The following is a 6,253-nucleotide window of genomic DNA, read 5'->3' as shown; positions in this document are numbered from 1 at the left end:
GGAGGCAATTTCATTATTTCTCAACTTTCGGACTTGCCGATCAATAATAGAAACTGGAATCCCTTCATAAGTCAATTTCTCATTAACCTCAATAGTCTCAACCGGAACAATGAGGGTCGGGTCTCCAACTACTTTCTTTAACATAGACACATGAAACACAGGGTGCACTAATGACATCTCAGGTGGTAGCTCAAGCTTGTACGCCACCTCAGTGATCCTCTGATTGATTCTATACGGTCCGACATACCTCGGACTCAATTTTCCTTTCTTACCAAATCGCATTACACCTTTCATGTGGGAAACCTTCAAGAAAACCAATCATCTTGTTTAAACTCTAAATCCCTACGACGAACATCTGAATAGGATTTTTGATGACTTTGAGCAGTCTTCAACTGCTCCTTAATGATCTTAACATTTTCCATAGCCTTATGAATGAGATCTGGCCCTATCAACTGTGCTTCCCCAATCTCGAACCACCCAATGGGAGATCTACATCTCCTTCCATATAAAGCCTCAAACGGTGCCATCTGAATTCTAGCATGATAACTATTGGTGTAGGCAAATTCTATGAGTGGCAAATGATCATCCCAGCTACCTTTGAAGTCTAGAACACAAGCGCGTAACATATCCTCAAGTGTCTGAATAGTCAGCACTGCCTGCCCGTCAGTCCACGGGTGAAAGGTTGTACTAAGATTCACCTGAGTACCCAAACCTTGCTGAAATTTCTTCCAAAAATCTGTAGTGAATTGTGCTCCCCAATTAGAAATGATGGAAAGTGGATTGCCATGAAACCTGACTATTTCTTTGATATACAACTAAGCATCTTGTTCCGCTATATCAGTAGCCTTAACCGGCAAAAAGTGGGCTGATTCATGAGTTGATCCACAATCACCCAAATCAAGTCAAACTTACGAGGAGTGCGAGGTAGTCCTACCACAAAGTCCATATTAATCATTTCCAACTTCCACATTGGAATTTCTATGTTTTGTGCCAACCCACCGGGCCTTTGATGTTCCGCTTTCACTTGCTGACATTTTGGACATCATGCCACAAAGTCCTCTACATTTCTTTTCATATCATTCCACCAATAGACTTCTTTAAGATCATGATACATGTTCGTAGAGCCCAGTTGTATGGAATACCTAGAAGTGTGAGCCTCATTCATGATTCTCTCTCAGAGACCATCCACATTTGGAACACATAGACGCCCTTGGTACCTTAGTGTACCATTACCCATGCCAATATAAAAGGCCATGGTCTTAAGTTTATGAATCCCCTCTTTCAATTGTGCCAGCAATGGATCATTGTATTGTTTCTCCTTGACTTCAACAACAAGTGATGATCCAGCCCTATTTTGCACAATCACCCCTCATTTACTAGACTCCGCAAGATGAACTCCCAAACTAGCTAATCGGTGAACTTCCTTTGCCAATGGCCTTTGATATGCCTCCAAGTGTGTTAAACTACTCATAGATTTCCTGCTAAGAGCATCTGCCATAAGATTAGCCTTCCCCGGATGATATAGACTATCAATGTCGTAGTCCTTGAGTAACTCAAGCCATCTTCTCTGCCTCAGATTCAATTCCTTCTGCTTTAAAATATATTGAAGGCTCTTATGGTCCATGAATATATCCACATGGACACCATATAAATAATGACGCCAAATTTTCAATGCAAATACCACCGCCGCAAGTTCTAAGTCATGTGTTGGATAGTTCTTTTCATGATTCTTGAGTTGCCTAGAAGCATAAGCGATCACCTTGCCATATTGCATCAATACACACCCATATGTACCGATTCTCGAAGCATCACAATATACTACAAACCCATATGTACCGTCTGGTAGAGTCGGCACTGGTGCCATAGTCAATCTCGATTTCAACTCCTGGAAGCTCCTTTCACAAGCATCTGACCATTGGAACTTAATTGCCTTCTACGTCAATTTAGTCAACGGAGAGGCAAGAGTAGAGAACCCCTCGACAAACTTTCTGTAACACCCAGCTAAGCCTAAGAAACTGTGAATCTCTACTGGAGTTGTAGGCTTCGGCCAATTCTTCACAGCTGAAATATTTTGAGGATCAACCTTAATTCCTTCACTAAAGATGACATGACCTAAGAATGTAACAGATTCATGCCAAAATTCATACTTTGAAAACTTTGCATATAACTTGTGCTAATATACAGTTTGCAAAACTACCCTGAGATGATCAGCATGGTCCTCTCAACTTCGTGAATATACAAGAATATCATCAATGAACACTATCACAAAAGAGTCAAGAAAAGGCTTGAAGACTCGATTCATAAGATCCATGAAAGTTGCTGGGGCATTTGTTAGCCCAAAATACATCACCAAAAATTCAAAGTGCCCATATCGGGTTCTAAAAGCTATTTTCGGAACATCGTGCTCCTTGATCTTCAATTGTTAATAACCGGATCATAAATCAATTTTCGAGAAGTACTTAGCACGTTGCAATTGGTCAAACAAGTCATCTATCCTTGGTAGTGGGTACTTATTCTTGATCGTGACCTTGTTGAGCTACCGATAGTCAATACACATCCTCAGTGACCAATCTTTCATCCTTACAAAAATACCGTTGTGACCCAAGATGACACACTCGACCGGATGAAACCCTTCTCTAAAAAATCTCTTAATTGTTCCTTTAGCTCTTTCAATTCTGCCGGTGCCATTCTGTTGGGCGGAATAGATATAGGCTGCGTGTCTGGCATCACATCAATCCTAATATCAATCTCCCTATCTGGTGGGATTCCATGGAGCTCATTCGGATAAACTCCTGAAAATTCATTCACAACAGGCACGGACTTGAGTGTAGATGCCTCAGCACCAGTGTCCGTAACCCGGACCAAATGGTAAATACATTACTTGTTGATCATCTTCGCGACCTTAAGGTAAGAAATAAACCTACCCTTTGGCACCACATCATCCCCCTTTCCACTCAATGAATGGCTCATTTTGAAATTCGAACCTAACAGTCCTGGTTCGGCAATCAAGCTTGCCAAAACATGAATAAAGCCAGTCCATCCCCATTATTACATCAAAATCTACCATCCCCAATTCAATGAGATCGGCCATGGTCTCCCGACCACGGAACATGAAAACACAATCCCTATAAACCTGTGCGGCCAAAATAGACTCACCAACCGTAGTAGATAGAGAGAATGACTCATGAAGTTGTTCCGGTTCTATCCCAAATTCCATAGAACCATAAAGAGTGACATATAGAAAAGTTGAACCTGGATCAATAAGAGAATACACATCATGAGATTGGACAGTCAATATAGTTGTGACAACATCTGGAGAAGCCTCTGAATTTTGGCAACCCCTCATAGTATAGACACGACCGGATCCTCCTGAACTCTGTTCTCCAGCCTAGTTGTACCACGCCCAGCGGGTATTGGAGTGCCTCGAGCTAGAGGAGGTGATGCGGATGTAGTAGCTGCAGAACGGGCTGGCTGTGTCGTGACCCTACCCGCACCCTGGCGGGACGAACGATAATCCTTCTGAATGTGACCCTTCAATCCGCACCCGTAGCATATGGGTAGTCTATGTAGCATTTTCCTAAGTGCATCTATCCACACCTAGGGCATGGGGGCTTCCGCTACCGCCGGAATCTACCACCATGCCGACCCTATTGGTAGGATCCCATGTTGCCTTGACTGGGCCTGAAATGACTACACTGCTACTGATTGGACCCTAATGGCGGTGCACTAGCCAAAGGCTGAGCAAAGGACTGAGATGTCCCTGACGACCCTCCCCTGAATGTTGACCTGCCGCCACCAGAAGAACCACAAAAGTTGCCCGCATACCGGGCCTTATTACTACCTTCTCGCTCCATTTTGTTCCTCAAATTTTGAGTCTCTGTGGCTTGAGCGAACGCCACCATCTTCCCATAGTTCATATCATAATTCAAGGCAGCTATAGTGGCCTCATTAATTACCAAGGGACTAAGTCCCTACACAAACCAGCGCACTCTAGCCTCCATAGTGGGCAACATGTAGATAGCATACTTGGACAGGTGCGCGAATCTCTATGGTACTCCAACACACTCAGGCTACTTTACCTCAGGCTCTCGAATTCAGTGGTATGGGCTGCCTTAGTCTCGGCATGCAAGAAATGATCAATGAAGGCATCGGCAAACACACCCTACCTCGTCGGAGGGCTCCCTTCTTCACGGGACTCCTCCCATTGTTCAAACCAAGAATATGCCACCTCTTTCAGGCGGTAAGACGCCAATTCCACTTCCTTCGTCTCAGTAGCACGCGTAACTTGGAGAGTCTTATGAATCTCATCAATGAAGTCATAGGGGTCCTCATTTGGGTTAGTACCCATGAACACTGGAGGATCCAACTGGAGAAACCTGTTCACCTTGGAACTGGCAGAATCCCCCGGCTGACTGGAAGAAGTGGGTGCAATATTTGATCTATGGGCCTGGGAAGCCACTATTTGAGCCAACATCTGTATGGCTCCCCTATGATCAACATCAAAAAAACTAGAATCGGAAGCTTGAGCTGGAGGTGGTACTGGATTATTAGTTGGAGGGACCGTTGCACCCTCAATAGGTGTAGGGACAAGTACAGTCTGATCAGTTGTAGTAGAATCGCACAGTGTAGTAACTAGAGGAATATTCTCACTCCTTGAGTGCTCACCCGCATGATTAAATATTGAATAACCTGCCACTCCTGGGGTGACATTAGCTCTTTTACTTCTTCTTAGGCGCCATATACTGAAAGTTAGAGTAGAGCACGAGTTAAAGAAGTAACAATCTTACAATCAGCTTTACCGCACGATCGAGAACATGAAAGAAGGGTATTATTCCTAAATGCTCAAGTAGTTGTAAGGCCCCATTAAAACTTTCCTAATGATTTAAGATTTGAAAGTGCACCAACGGTATTTAGGAATAACGTGTTTGAGTATTAAAGGATACCCATGGGATAGAACCACATTATTTTGACAAGAAAAATATTTGTTCAAGGTGTGTTGAAACATACTAAGGAGTTTTGTGAATGGCAAGAATTCGTGTGGAACAAGTTGGAGACATTAAGTGGAAAGGATGTCTCAATTCGCACAAGATACTACTTCAAAAGCATGCTGGTACCAAACTATAATGAATTAGGAGGTCATATACCTATCAAATTAAATTCTTTTGAGTCTAGTTTCTAACTCTTCAAACTGTTTGTCATTTGTACACTCCTACCAGAAGTTATGTTAAAATTCCCAAAGGCTGGAAGAATGTGATCGTGCTATAACCCTCACGAAGCCAAGTCTGTAGCGCGCTAGATCGTGCTATATCCCTCGCGAAGCCTGGTCTGTAGCTCGCTACAGAGCTCGCGAAGCCTGGTCTGTAGCCCGGTCTGGATTTTTGAGGGTCCTTTTTTCTAATTTCATAACCCGACCCGAGTTCCTATAAAATGATTTTAGGGTCATTTTGGATAGATAATCTGATATTTTTAGAGAGGGGAAAGTGCCCTAGAGTTAGAGGAGGAATTCCTAAGCCCTTGTTCATCAAATATTGCTCAAGCCTTGAAATCCAACAAGAAATTCCTCAAGTTCTTCATCTAAGAGGTAAGGTTCCATACCCTAGTTTTCAATATCGAATTTAGGTAGAAGATGGTTGATTAGGAGTACGATACTTGAGTGCAAGAGTATTATTTATACATGCATGTACCAATAAGGTTTGTGGGATGATTGTTGAGCTTAAATCAGTAAAGATTGGGTTGTGGAATGAAGGAAATCTTGTAGAAGAACTTTGTAGCCAAATTTTCACACCTAGTATTTGATAAAATGCTCAAATGAGCTGAAACCATGAATACCTTCCTAATTTGTGTTCAATTTTGTTATGTCTCAAAGTAGATTGGGATTGCTAGAATTTCCGGAACGTGGTAGTAATTTAAGGAAAGCTCAAAGCGAGGTATGTTGGCTAAACTTCTCTCTTAGAATTGAATTCCATGATGTTCCCATAAGTTTCAAGTATGGTTGTCTCAAGTTCCTTATTCTACGTTCCAAGATGTTCCCAATACGTTTGATTGTCCCGAATAAGCAAAGTATCGAGAATTATGTATTCAAAACGTGTTACGAACGTTCCTATCACATTATGTTATAGTTATGTTTCAAATGAAGGCTACGATGCCAAATTGTGTGAGAAAATCCCAATATTCTTAACTCTTAATTGCTCATATGTGTACCTAAAGTCTTGATTGGAAATGTCTTATTATTGATAATCTATAAAGATGGTTG

Source organism: Nicotiana tomentosiformis, chromosome 2 (genome assembly GCF_000390325.3).
Source record: "Nicotiana tomentosiformis chromosome 2, ASM39032v3, whole genome shotgun sequence".
Taxonomy (NCBI): Eukaryota; Viridiplantae; Streptophyta; class Magnoliopsida; order Solanales; family Solanaceae; genus Nicotiana; species Nicotiana tomentosiformis.
This window is presented reverse-complemented; position numbering follows the sequence as displayed.